Genomic DNA, 15,774 nt, shown 5'->3' with positions numbered 1-15,774 from the left:
ATTGTAAAGGGTAGATTTTTTTAATGATTATTTTGAAGTCAATAACTCTTTAGTCATATAATTATTGAAATCACATACTATATAGTCAATACTTTCTGGAGTGATCTGCTTTATTTGCAACCTTGAACTGCCTATTGAATGCCATGATTTGCATCTTTGGCGGTTGTAGTCTCTTTGATATGGTTGTGATTAACTTTTCATCTATGGTAATATTTTTCAAGCTTTCATCATTGGTCTTATGACCCATTATCCTTGCTCTGTTTATTCGTTGGGTCTAATTCTTCCACCTTTTTTTCTACACAAGCTTCATTTCTTAGTTATAGGTGTCTCAGACAATCATTTCGCAAGTTCGTTTTGATGATAATTTTCTGGCAATGGATTATGTTAATGCGCCAACGTAATCATATTCCCATATTGTGAATATAATGAAATACTGTGACCTATAAGTACATAATGCTTGCCTTGCATTTAGTCTCTTGGTGACCTATAAGTATATAATGTTTCCCTTGTGTTTAGTCTCCTATTTCATTTTCATTTTCATGAATGTCATGAATTCCTTCATTGAATGCTGGTGTTAGAGCTTTGTGTGTGAACCCATAGTAGTTCTAGTTTCAATAGCCTTCGAGTACTTGCATATTTTCTTAGTTTTAGTTTCAGATCTTAGCAAGTGATGGGCTCAAGGTGGACCACGTTTTAAGGATCAATTACAAGATTAAGAGCCATGAAGATCAAAAAAGCAATGCAATGATTGGTGTAATCCAATTGAGATGAAGCTAGCAAGAGTCAGAACCAGATTTGATCCACTTGATCTACGTTATGGAAGACACAACTTGGGCCTATTGTTATTAAAGGCCTTGGACTTATTTATTTCATTAAAAGAGCTTATTTTATTAGTTTAGAATAAGTGGGCTTGAGGATGTCAGCCCACACAGACGTCTTATTTATAATGAACTAGGATTTTTAAAAAGACCTTATATTTTGGCCAAAGGCTTATTTGGAAAGTTATTATTTTATTTGAACTAGGGTTTTAGAAGTTAATGTAGCGAGGCACTGTTTACACTACAGTACCACGGCACTATTCCTTTAGGGTTTTGGAGATTGTTTATTTAAAGCACTTGTAGCCTCATTTGAAAGGAAATACATTATTGAAATTGATGAATTTTATTCATTGTGAGTTGAGTTTATCTCCTCTTGTTCTTAATTGAACGTTTGAACTTATCAAAGGTAAATCACAACCTTTGTGGCGTTCCTCCTTTGTAATATAGGTTCTTGAGACAAGTTCTTCAACGGGTTTAGATATTCATATAATCTAAGTTCTTGAAACGATTTCTCATTGGGTCTAGATTCTCCATCCATTGACTTGAGTTTGGCTTTCTTGGATTTGTTTTTCCAATATTGTTGTTGGGTTTCAAAGCGAGTCGATTGAGGTTCACATCAGCAAGTGTAATCCATCTTGATACAGAATTTTCCTCTACTCATTAATAGCTGGGCAACAGCCATTCAGTGGTTCCAAAAGCTTTAGTTGCAACATGGTATGTGAACAATCACTTTTCCATGCCTTTGTATGCATTTCTCTCTGTTATGACCAATGGCAGGTCCTTGATCAAAATAACCCTTGTTAATCCTTTACTCGTCTTGATTTCAGTTATCTAATCATCCCCTACGATCCTTGGATCTTGAACAACTTTTATCTTGCAACCAACCTATAGGCACCTAGGTGTTTGTAATGTTAGACTCAATACAACTGAATATTCATCTCAAGATCTCACTTAACAACCCATGAAGATCTCTCAAGCAATCTCGAATATACTGAAGTTGTAAAACAGATTTGTATATTTAAATTAGTTTGTTATGATCTTAAGATTAGTTTGTTATTATCTGTTAGCAGATATCTTTGTAATTCAAATTCAAAGTTGTAACCAACACGTCTATAAATACAAATGTTTGTTTATTGAGTTAGGCACTTAGCCTACTTCACAAATCTCGTGTATTATCTTACATGGTATCAGCCAGAACAAAGGCACACGCCTGATCCATCTTTGATCTCTGCTTCTGCATATATTTCTCCCTTCATACAATGTCTTCCAACTCTAGCAATGTTGAATCCCTCCCTCACCTGAATACTCATATTCACACTCTTTCTCAGCCTGTTACTGAGAAACTCAATAGTGCTAATTTCATGGCCTGAAGTAAGCAATTCATGGTATTTCTCAATAGCCATGAACTTGTTGGTCATATTGATGGCACCATCATTGCTTCTGTAGAAACAATTCAGGATGAACCCAATCTAGCTTATGCAATATGGTTCCGGAAGGAAAATTGTGTCAAAAGCTGGATACTTGCTTCCATTTTAGAAAAGTTGGTTGCCTCTCTCTATGGAATAAAGACTGCTAAACAAGCATGGGATTCTATACAGACTCGATTTGAATCTGCCTCGAGGTCTCGGGTTGCTTTACTCAAGAGACAACTTCAAATTTTGTCTCAGGGTAATAAAATCTATTTTGTATATATTGATGAAGCAAAGGCCATTGCTGATCAACTAGCAGCAGTCGGCAAGCCAATGGATGATCAAGATCTCATTGCTCACTTATTGGGTGGACTCAAAGTAAGTTATACTCCATTATCACTTCCTACACCCTCTCTGCTCGAGATATTGATCTTACTTTGGAAGATTTTCAAGTTGAACTCTTCAGCTTTGAGGCACTCTTAGAAAACCAGTAGCAAAATAGTGCAGACTCTCACTATGCCTTTGTTGTTCATAAATCTAAGATGCCTCCTTTCACTAAGAAACCACAAAGATCAGGGCAGGCTTTTGATTGCAGATCCAACAAGCCATCTGCAGCAACTCCTAATCGTATCTATGATAATAGTCATAGCTCTGGTTCTGTCCAATAGAACACTCGAAATTCTGGTTCTCAATCCAATAGACCTACTTGCCAAATTTGTGGTAAAACAAATCACATTGCTCTTGATTGCTATGAAAGATTTAACTATGCCTATCAAGGCAGAATTCCTCCACCTGATCTTGCATCTATGGCAGCAGAGACAAAGACACAATTTGATAACTAGGTCTGGTATGCTGACAGTGGCACCAATGCACACATAACCACTAATGCTGCAAATCTCAGAACTAAGCAACCCTTTGAAAGAACTAACATGATCACTGTTGGGAATGGCACAGGTTTATCTATTAAAAACACTAGACATTCTTCTCTTTTTCTCAATCAAAAACCTTTTTATTTAAACAATATTCTCCATTGTCCTCAAGCCTTGGTTAATTTATTATCCATTAATAAATTTTGTTTGGATAATGATTGCTATTTTGTCTTAACTGGTTCCCATTTCTTTGTCAAATAGAACCAAACCCACAAAACTCTATTCCAAGGACAGGCTGAGCATGGTTTATATCCGTTAGCTGGAAATAAAAGCTTCTCAAATAAGGTGCAATGCTTTGCAGCCAAACTAGGAGCCAAGACTGCAAAAAAAAAAAAAAATGGCATGGTCGACTAGGACATTGTTCTGAATATGTATTAAATAAATTATTTCAATCTGGCTACTTACCAAGCACTGATTCTTTTCAAAAACTCTCATTTTGTGAATCTTGTCCTTTGGGCAAAGCAAAACAGTTGCCATATGAATTGTCTACAAGACAATCACATGGCCCCTTAGATCTTATTCACTCTGATGTGTGGGTTTCTCCAATAAATCTAGTGGCTGTTTTCGTTATTATGTTCTTTTTGTAGATGATTTTTCTCGATTCACATGGTTGTATCTAATGACAACTAAATCTCAAGTATTCTCCGTTTTCATTAACTTCAAAAATCTAGTTGAGAATTACTTTTTTTCTAAAATTAAACAAATCCAAACCGACAATGGGGGTGAAAACCTTTCAAATGATTTCAAACAATATCTAAAGGACCATGGAATCTATCATAGACTCACATGTCCTTATTCCTCTTCTCAAAATGGCATATCTGAAAGAAAACATAGACACATAAGAAAAATGAGATTAACACTTCTTGCACAATCCAATTTACCAACCTCATTTTGGCAAGACTCCTTCCTAACCATAGTTTATTTGATTAACAAATTACCCTCAAAATCGTTAGATAATCTGTCCCCATTTTCTTTACTTCATAAAACCATTCTGAGATATAGTGACATGCGTGTCTTTGGATGTAGTTGTTACCCTATTTTCCTATGAACAACATAAACTCTATTTCAAAAGTAAGAAGTGTGTCTTTATTGGTTATTCAGCTCAACAAAAGGGTTATAGGTATTTGGATTTAATTACTGGCAGAATATATATTTCCTGCAATGTCATCTTTGATGAAAGCTCATTTCCAACTGCTGATATGAAGTTAAACTCTCTGGTCCAAGGTGCAGAATTTGATTCTGGTAATCAGTTTAAATTTTCACGCATTTTTCCTTTGCCTAGTATCATAACATCTGAGTCAGGAAACCAACATACTTCTCATGTTTCAGCCCCAGTCGAGATTGAAACTGATTTAAATCTCACACGTTCACCAATTCCATTGCCTTTAAATCCTCCAATCGATACCCAGAATATTGCCTCCAATATTCCCGCATTAACTCTTGATACCTCCACTACTAAAATTGTGTCCCAACCAAATCCAACTCCAGAAACTAATCATATTCCTGATCCTCTCCCTAACCAACCTCACCACATGCTCACACGATCCAAAACTGGACATCCTAAGCCAAAGTAGTTCCCCGACTTCAAAATATTTTACTCAACAAAGCATCCCATATGTGTTTAGTCCTCTGTTTATCTAGAAAAAAAACCAACATGTTATTCCCAAGCAGTGACACTTCCTGAATGGAGGGAAGATATGGGATGTGAGTTTGATGCATTAATGGCCAATGGTACATGGTCCCTCTATCTGAGATCACTTCATCATCCAGTTGTTCGAAACAAGTGGGTATATAAGATCAAAAGGAGGCAAGATGGCACCATTGAGAGGTATAAGGCCCGTTTGGTGGCAAAGGGATTTGATCAAAGAGATGGTGTTGATTTTACTGAAACATTTTCACCATTTATTAAACCATCAACTATTAGACTAATCTTAGCCATGGCTGTTAATTTTCATTGTTCTATTCATCAGCTTGATGTTTCGAATGCTTTCCTACATGGTATTCTAGATGAGCAAGTTTTCATGGAACGACCAAAAGGGTTCATTGATCAATCCCAACCAGATTTTGTTTGTTGTTTGCACAAATCTTTATATGGTTTAAAACAAGCTTTAAGAGCTTAGTTTAAGAGGCTTTCTTAAGAACTCATTGAATTCGGGTTTATGGAATCTTTTGTTGATACATCACTATTTATTTATGTCAAGGATGGCTTACAACTATTTGTTCTTGTGTACGTTGATGATATTATTATCACAGGATCAAATAAGGAAGCCATTACTCGATTTATTACTCAACTTGGTACTAAGTTTCAACTCAAGGACCTTGGTAGTCTAAATTATTTTCTTGGAGTTCAAGCTTCCCGCGACTCTAATGGACTTCATTTGAGACAAAGCAAGTATATTCTTGATCTCTTAGAAAAAACTGGAATGGTTGGAGCTAAGCCTATCTCATCTCCAACAATTTCTAAGAAGAAACTCACAGCTTTTGATGGTGATTTACTCACTGATCCGAGTCAATATCGTATGGCAGTTGGTGTACTCCAATATTGCACTATCTCAAGGCCCGACATTGCTTACATTATAAACCAATTATGTCATTTCATGCACAGCCTATGTGAAGGACATTGGACAGCACTAAAACAAGTTCTAAGATATCTTAAGGGTACAATTGACTATGGTCTCTATTATACTCTTTCAGTAACAGAATTACATGCTTTTTGTGATTCTGATTGGGCAGGCAATCCAGATGATTGAATAAGTAGCAATGGCTATGGTATTTTTCTTGGCAACAACTTGATTTCATGGAGTGCAAAGAAGCAAAGTGTTGTTTCTTGTTCAAGCACTGAAGCTGAGTACAGATCACTTGCATTAGTCAAGGTAGAACTCTATTGGATGAGGATACTTTTCAAAGAATTAAATATTACTCTACCAAAATGTCCAATTGTTTGGTGTGATAATATTGGAGCAATTGCTTTGGACTCAAATCCGGTCTTCCATGCTAGAACAAAGCATATAGAAGTGGATTATCATTTCATAAGAGAAAAAGTCCTCAACAAGGATATTCAAGTCAAACAAATCTCAACAGACGACCAAATTGCTAATGTTTTTACTAAGGGTCACACGGCTATGAGATTTAAATTTTTGAGGTCCAAACTGATGATTCACCTCCTCCCCATCAGTTTGCCAGGGGGTGTTAGACTCAATACAACTGAAGATTCATCTCAAAATCTCACTTAACAACCTGTGAAGATCTCTCAAGCAATCTCCAAGATACTGAAGTTGTAAAATAGATTTGTATATTTAAATTAGTTTGTTATGATCTTAAGATTAGTTTGTTATAATCTGTTAGCAGATATCTTTGTAATTCAAATTCAAAATTGTAACTAACACGTCTATAAATACAAATATTTGTTTACTAAGTTAGGCACTTAGCCTACTCCACTAATCTCATGTATTATCTTACATGTACCACGTCTAGATACTCTACTTAGTTTGAAATGTATAACTTAATGAATGAACTTATTATATATCTTTTATGTATTTCTATTCATATGGGGTAACTGAAATAGTAATGAGTAAGATGATTGCATGTTTTGTACTTTTCTTTCATTGTGGGGAAGAGAAGGCCAATAGAACTTCTAACATTCGTCATTTTGCCTACTTTCATAACTGGTACAGACTTGGTTTATAATTGTTGCATGATTTCTAAAATTTGTTTCAAGAAAGTTGTTTTGTATATTCTCTCTCTCTCCAATTTGACCTAATTTTTATTTTGGTTCAGTTTAGAAATGTCATCATCATCATCAATGTCTTTTCATCCTTTGCTAAACATACCTTGGTCAACCATTGTGCTTCTGTGAGGTCAAATCCACACTGAAATACTCAACTACTGCATCCTGGACTACCCATCTTAGGGTATCCAAAATATAACACAGAGGTGACTACATCATTTGTCTTATATAACATTTTTTGAGGTGTTCATTAATATGATGTGTCTTATAATGCTCAGGGATTACCATTCTGCAAATTTTTTAAGTGGGCAGATAGTAATCAAGTGACTGAGCTTCAACTTCTAGAAAAAATCAATGACCTATTACAGAAGGAGAAAGATTTCAAGAAAATAGTCAAGCTTCTCGAAAAGAGGGAGATTGATCTGCGTAAGATAGTGGATTAGCTCAGGAAGGAGTTGGTGCGTCATGCACAAGAAGCTAAAATTAGGCTTTTACCACACTACTTCAAATTTATTGGGGTTTTGCATTACTATTACCATGTTTTTGTATTAGACTTTGGCTCTTGTATTGAACTTCAGACTTAAGAAATTTTTGTACATCCTAGCATGAAATTGTTGTAATTTTAATGGTTATGTGTGGGGTTGCAAAATAGGTTAACTTCTATTATATCTATATATATATTTATATATTATGGGAGGGGGATTGAACTCATGATTTCTATTTTGTAGATTTGAGAATTGTTGGCAATGAATATGCTCAATTTCAGTTGTTTTTTTTTTTTTTTGTATCTAGTTAATTGTTATTTGGTATGCTTACTTCGTCAAAAAATAATTCACAGGTTGTGGTGCCAAAGAAGAGAAAAACATCAGCCATAACGATAACTTAAAAAATGTTCCCAAAAATATAAATAAAAGGCTACCATGATTCTTAAAACATCGGCCATAATTCTGGAAAGTTTTGATACAAATTTTGATCCTCAAAACTACTCGTAGCTCCCAGATGTATGAGAATCACTTTTGAATCTATTAAAATACAAGACTTTGGAAACGTTAGTCATGCCAATATCCCTCATTTTCAAGGACTTTGGTAAAAAAATGCCACTATAGATAAACTTTTTGAGCTAAATGACCACTTGTATCAGTTTCCATAAATCGTGTCACTCTACTATAAATAAACAAGGAAAACTATATTTGTAAAGAGATTAAATTGATAAAAAAAAAAAAAAAAAAAATCTTGATTCTTAACTTGGTTGGGGCTATTTCTCATTAATAGGGCAAGTCATTTTGATTAAAAATCAACTAGCTCTTCATCATATTTTAACGCTAATAGCTCGCAATGGAAAGCAGATTCACATGTCATAGAGAATGGAAAATCTTGGAAACTAAGTGGAAATAGAAAAATAATTCATGTAGAATATGATAGCCTTCTCCTTTATATCACTTTCTAGTGATAAGAGGGTTTATCCTAAAATTCTAGACCTTCTGTGAATATCTACAACTATCCTCTTGAAATATTTTCTTTTTTGTTTTCATCATGGAACAAGAGTATATTCTTTATGATCACAAGAATATTGACACATGATGCAAGAAATATTCAGCTGGCCATGCATGCCAGTAGTCCCTCAATGTATTCCATATTCCATTAATTTATAACCAACCATGACACTCCCATGCATAACTTCATCTGAAATAATCTCAATCCAAAACTCCTAAATCCTCATGCAAAGCATTTCAAATAAACAGGTTGCCCACACCAACCTGAAAATTTCTAAAAGCCATATAAATGTTAGTATTATAAAAAAAATATACTCACGATAATCATATCATTGCCGTGGTTGTAATCCATCCAACTCAATGTGTAACGGTTGTGATTCATCCAACCCAAATTACATATGTAAAAACTAATAAATTATATATTAATGTGATGTCGTTATTACTATTAAAATGCTGATAAAGTTGGGATCCACTTATACTCTCTTAACTTTGAATTATTATTTCTCAGGACTGTGTTCCACTAATATCAATAGCTAGTTTGCTTTCTGGAACAGCCTGATGATAAATACTTGTAAAAACACATCAATAAATCAGAACTCAAATATAAATATATACTTATTATATTACCTGCACATGTCCAACATTGGACATATCCATCTCGAAATGGCCAAATAAATTCTTGCAAGTATCCACGACCGGTATATCTTCTCCATCTCGCTAATAATCAAGTAACAAATTTTTCAGATAGAATTTATAAAATTTAAATAAACAAGATAATATTACAAATCTATACTGTTGAACCCAAGGTTTCAAGTTTCATGTGATTATAAATCTACACATAGATTTTGATGATAACAAATGAAGGCTCAAGAATAAAGGAGTTTCAAACTCAAGTTGTCCACACAATGGAGTCAAGCACATCAAAGAACCAAGCATGAGCAAGAAGGAAACAAGTTCACATTAAAGTCATAGAATAATGTTGTAAATCTCTTAAAATTCGAAATTAGGATTAATACTTAAAATTAATATTTTATCATAAAGCATTAAAATACATTTTCCACATGTGCATGAATATTTTTGAAAATTATATTTGAAAATTTTGAAAGATGATTGATTGTCATCTTTTACATGTGCATGCATTGATTAAAGGGTTGAACTTTGAAAATATTGAAGATGATTGATTGTCATCTTTTACATGTGCATGCCTTGATTAAAGGGTTGAACTTTGAAAATATTAAAAATGATTGATTATCTTCTTTCACATGTGCATGTTTTATTTGAATATTTTCAAAAGTGATTGATGCTTTTTTAGACTTATACAAAAGGTAGATGATTTTGTTTGAAAAATTTGAAAAGTAAAGTATGCTCCTTTTGTCATATACAAAAAGTAAAAGATTAGGTTTGAATTTTTTGAAAAGAAAAGTGTGCTCCTTTTGTCATATGCAAAAAGTAAAATATTAGGTTTGAATTTTTTGAAAAGGAAAGTGTGCTCCTTTTGTCATATGCCAAAAGTAAAATATTAGGTTTGATATTTTTGAAAAAGTGAATGATGTTGTCTTTGACAATTGAAAAATAAGAACCTTTTATTTGAATTTTTTGAAAAAGTGAATGATATTGTTTTTGACATGTGAATATTTTTTAATTTGAATATGAAGTCTCATATGCCTATAAATAGATCATTTGAGAGCTTCACATTTACAACATCCAGAGCATACAACATTTATTCAAAACTTTCATTCTCTCTTTTCTAAGTATTGAGACTTAATCCTTGTTCATTTTAAGAGATATAGTTTGCACTGTATTGTTCTTATTTCACTCATAGATGAGTGTTTTCTTATAACCTACCCACTATCAGCTTTTGTATCAGAAAAAGGGTGTGTATAACCCTTGTGCGTGTAAAAAGTATTCTACACGGGAAATAGTTGAATCACCACGTGTAAGGTGATTGCAAGTGTAGAGGGTGTTCTACACGGATATTTTGTAGCGGTGTTGTTCAAAGGTGTAATAGGTTTCTATCTCCACCTGAATGAGGTTGAATAGTGAATTTGGGAATCCTCAAGGGGTAGTTTGAGGCCAGGACATAGGTAGTGGGGCCGAACCTCGTTAACATACTGAGTTTGCTTCTCTCTTACCCTTACTCTTTATATTTATTGTTATTTCATATTTTGTTTATATTTTTTATTTATAATTGTTATTTTTTTAATACAACTCAATTCACCCCCCTCTTATGTTAGTCATCTGGGTAACAATTGGTATCAGAGCTAAGAGCTCTATTATAAGATTAACTATCTTTTGAGTTAAGATCTTATGGCTAACATTGCAGCTTCATTTGGTGAAGGTCAATCTAGCAGTCAGCCTCCACTCTTTTGTGGAGATAATTATTCATTCTGGAAAGTTAGAATGAGAATATTCCTACAGTCTCAAGGTCGAGAAATCTGGAAATGTATTGTAAATGGACTTTTTATTCCAACAAAAGTGGTTGATGGAGTAAAGGTCAAAAAAAAAGAAGAAGAGTTTGATCGTGAAGACGATAGATTTTATACTTTGAATTTAACTGCTATGAATTTATTATTTAATGCTCTCAATGGAAATGAGTTTAATAGAATAATGACTTGTGCTACGACAAAAGAAATTTGGGATAACTTGGAAGTTATTTATGAAGGAACTTCGTAAGTCAAGGAATCAAAAATTTATATTCTTACTCATGAATATGAAATGTTTAAGATGAATGATGATGAATCTATTTCTAGTATGCACACTCGTTTTACTAACATCATAAACAGCTTGACAGCTCTTGGCAAAGTTTATTCCAAGGTGGAGATAGTAAGAAAAATTCTCAGCTCTCTACCAAAACGCTGGGAATCAAAAGTGACAGCGATTCTTGAAGCTAGAGACCTCAAGAAGCTCGAAGTGAATGAATTCATCGGGTCATTTATCACCCATGAGTACACATTGAAAAGAGGAGAAGAAGAAGGAAAGCCAAAAAAGAGCTTGGCACTTAAAGCTGTTCCTCATGAAAGTGAAAGTGATGAAGATGAGAAAAATGAAGACAAAGATGAAGAAGTTGCGATGATAACAAGAAGAATTCAGAGGTTCTTAAAGAAAAATAAAATTCCTCCGAGAAAATCCTTCAAAAAGTTTTCCAAAAAAGATTCAGGTAAAAATGACACTTTAATTTGTTATAAATATAATAAGTCTGGTCATATCAAGCCAGATTGTCCTCTGCTAAAGAAAGATCGAAACAAGGGCAAGAAAACAATGAAAGCTACATGGGATGATGATTCAAGTAGCTCAGATAGTGAAGCAAGCAATGGAGAATCAGCATATCTTTGTCTTATGGCTAAAGATGACATTGAGGTAGCAAATCTTGATAATATTGAAAATCTTTCATATGAAGAATTGCAAAATGTTTTAGAAGAGGTTTATGAGAAATTTGAAAAATTGGGTATCAAATATACTGCTTTGAAAAAGAAAAATTCTTCTTTAACAAATGAAATTGATATTTTAAGAAAAGAAAATATCATTTTGAAAGATGAAAATCTTGAATTGAATAAGAAGAAAACCGATTTAGAAAATATTGTTGAAAACTTTACGAATGGAAAAAGAAATTTTGAAAAACTTTTTAGTAGTCAAAGATGTGTTTTTGACAAGGCAGGCTTAGGATATATGCCAAAACAAAAATATAAACCTTATAAAAATTTCTTTAATAATCCTTCTATATCAAAGACCAATAATCAAAATTCTTTTCATAAAAATAATTTTGTCAAAAAAAGATATTATTATAATCATTCAAGTTCTTCATATATGTCATATGCTATTTGCAATTTCTGTAATAGAAATGGTCATAATTATCATACTTGTCCTATTAGAAGAAATCATACAATGACTGTTAGGGCTATATGGGTACCTAAAAATCTTGTTTCTTCTAATACTAATAAATAAAGGACCTAAAGAATTTGGGTACCAAGAAAAATTATTTTAATTGTCTTTATAGGTATGCATGAAGTCATCCACAAGCAAAAACAAGTGGTTTTTATACAATCGATTGTATAAAAATCAAAGGTTTCAAGTTTCATGTGATTATAAATCTACACATGGATTTTGATGATAACAAATGAATTCAAAGAATAAATGAGTTTCAAGCTCAAGTTGTCCACACAATGGAGTCAAGTACATCAAAGAACCAAGCATGAGCAAGAAGGAAACAAATTCACATTAAAGTCATAGAGTAATATTGTAAATCTCTTAAAATTCGAAATTAGGATTAATGCTCAAACTTAATATTTTATCATAAAGCATTAAAATACATTTTTCACATGTGCATGAATATTTTTGAAAATTATATTTGAAAATTTTGAAAGATGATTGATTGTCATCTTTTACATGTGCATGCCTTGATTAAAGGGTTGAACTTTGAAAATATTAAAGATGATTGATTGTCATCTTTCACATGTGCATGTTTTATTTGAATATTTTCAAAAGTGATTGACGCTTTTTTAGACTTATACAAAAGGTATATGATTTTGTTTGAAAAATTTGAAAAGTAAAGTGTGCTCATTTTGTCATATACAAAAAGTAAAAGATTAGGTTTGAATTTTTTGAAAAGGAAAGTGTGCTCCTTTTGTCATATGCAAAAAGTAAAATATTAGGTTTGAATTTTTTGAAAAAAAAAGTGTGCTCCTTTTGTCATATACCAAAAGTAAAATATTAGGTTTGATGTTTTTGAAAAAGTGAATGATGTTGTTTTTGACAATTGAAAAAGAAGAACCTTTTATTTGAATTTGTTGAAAAAGTGAATGATGTTGTTTTTGACATGTGAATCTTTTTTAATTTGAATATGAAGTCTCATATGCCTATAAATAGATCATTTGAGAGCTTCACATTTACAACATCCAGAGCATACAACATTCATTCAAAGCTTTCATTCTCTATTCTCTAAGCATTGAACCTTAATCCTTGTTCATTTTGAAAGATATAGTTTGCGTTGTATTGTTCTTATTTCACTCATTGAGGAGTGTTTTCTGATAACCTACCCACTATCAGTTTTTGTATCAGAAAAAGGGTGTGTATAACCCTTGTGCGTGTAAAAAGTATTCTACACGGGGAATAGTTGAATCATCACGTGTAAGGTGATTGCAAGTGTAAAGGGTGTTCTACACGGATCCTTTGTAGCGGTGTTGTTCAAAGGTATAATAGGTTTCTATCTGCACCTGAAGGAGGTTGAATAGTGAATTTGGGAATCCTCAAGGGGTAGCTTAAGGCGAGGACGTAGGCAGTGGGGCCGAACCACGTTAACATACTGAGTTTGCTTCTCTCTTATCCTTACTCTTTATATTTATTGTTATTTCATATTTTGTTTATATTTTTTATTTATAATTGTTAGTTTTTTAATACTACTCAATTCACCCCCCTCTTGTGTTAGTCATCTGGGCAACATATACCTTTTTCCATTCCCTTCACCTTCTTCTTCTTCTCCTTAACTTTCCGCAAGTCTTTCTCCATCCTAGATGCTTTCCTCAAAGATGGGGTCTGCCTTTCTCTCGCACAACACGTGGACTGAGTACTTGCATTGAACTACCAACTCTAGTTGTATCCTTTTTTGTACCACCAACATTGGAACACTTTTGGGTCATCGATAGGCGTTATTGGTTAGCAGAATACAGGTCAATCATTACCACCAACTTGATCGTTGCATCCTCAGAATGCTCTTTCGAACCTGCTGTATGAGTAATCATCTTATAACATATATTCAACATATTTAAATATCTGTTAGCATCTGCCCACTAATCCCCTACGTCATAGCTGCTATGGATTAACGTGTATCTTCTTTTGATGCCCTTTTTCCATTGATCCAAAATGTACCTATCTGGCTAAAATTTAATCCTGTTACATTTGAACATGACGAAGATGTGCTGGCACACTATCCCCTCATTTGAAATACACCACAAGAGCACTTGGTAGTTTCATTTTCCTCACTAAAGTCCACAAAATGTGTAACTAACTTAGTGAACTCTTCAACATGAACTTCTTCTTCTACTAGATAGGTCTTTACTATATCATCCGCCTTAAGTAAAACTGAAAAGATATTCATGCTCTCGCTCCGCTGCATTGTACTCATTCTAACCCAAAAACCTCTTTCAAGAATGCCGGTACCCAATGCTCACGCTTAGTGTATAAACTCTGTAACCAAACATTCTCATGTCAACTGTATGTGATAATTAACCGATCCCAACAATTTTCAAACTCTTTCCCAGTTTGGGTGTCATATACACATTTCATCAGTACAGTTTTCATTCCACTTTTATAGGAATTATAGTAGCCAAACTTTTCGAGGAGTTTCTTCAGTATATGTCACAGGCAAAATCTATATTTGCTTTCTGGAAAAATAATTGCAATTGCATGTTTTATTGCTCTGTCTTGGTTAGTGATAATAGCCTTCGGTGTTATACCATTCATACACTGCAACTAGATTTGGAATAACCACATGAAGGTTTTTGTATCCTTACTGGAAATCAAGCATGCTCCTAACAAAATTGATTGTCTATGGTGGTTTACACCAACAAATGGTGCAAAGGACATCCCATATTAGTTCGTCAGGTATGTGATGTCGAATTGACCACATCTTCGAAATATTGGTAGGCTGCTCTACTATGAAGGTTTTCCTAGAATACATTCTTTCAACTTATGTCATCATCCAAGTCCATCAATGCAAAGAATCTCGGATTTTTGTATTGTATCTGTAAAAAATAATCTCGAAGCACTCTAGCACCATCTGCGCCCAATCATAGATGTCGTACCTTATTAATGTAATTACGGCAATCTTTTTCTAAAAACAGAAGGTTCTCAAATCCACTCATGCCGATAGCAAGAGATGTGAAACTCTTATTCATTCGGATGCCAACCAAATCATTTGTATCTATGACTCTTTTTAAGAATTCACTCACTTCTCTATTACATCGAAAGAAGTGAGATTTCTTTAGATTAATATCGTGGTTGTGGATGTTATGAACTGTAATCATCCAAAACTTTCCATCAACAACTTTTAAGGCATTAATCTTTCCTTACATTCTGTCTTTCCTTTTGGACGTGGGTTGACGACATTCAAAGTCCTATTCAGGGCCTTCCCACCACGAGCACAGGCAATGGTGACATATCTAACAATCTCATTCTCTCCTCTTTCACTTCTTTTTGTCATTACCACAAACTTGCATTTCTTACCATATTCTTTATAATAACTTATTAAATCTTCTAGAGAATTAAACTCCATCCCCGACTTTGGCTTCTCATCACCATCCATTTGCACATCCTCAAATGTTCTAGCACTGCCATACTTGGTTTCCTATGCATCTGGTCTATCCTTGTTACTTTCTTCAACTCTAGAGGATATACATGGCGCTT

The sequence above is a fragment of the Carya illinoinensis genome, chromosome 6 (genome assembly GCF_018687715.1).
Source record: "Carya illinoinensis cultivar Pawnee chromosome 6, C.illinoinensisPawnee_v1, whole genome shotgun sequence".
Lineage (NCBI taxonomy): Eukaryota > Viridiplantae > Streptophyta > Magnoliopsida > Fagales > Juglandaceae > Carya > Carya illinoinensis.
Note: the sequence above shows the minus strand (reverse complement) of the source record.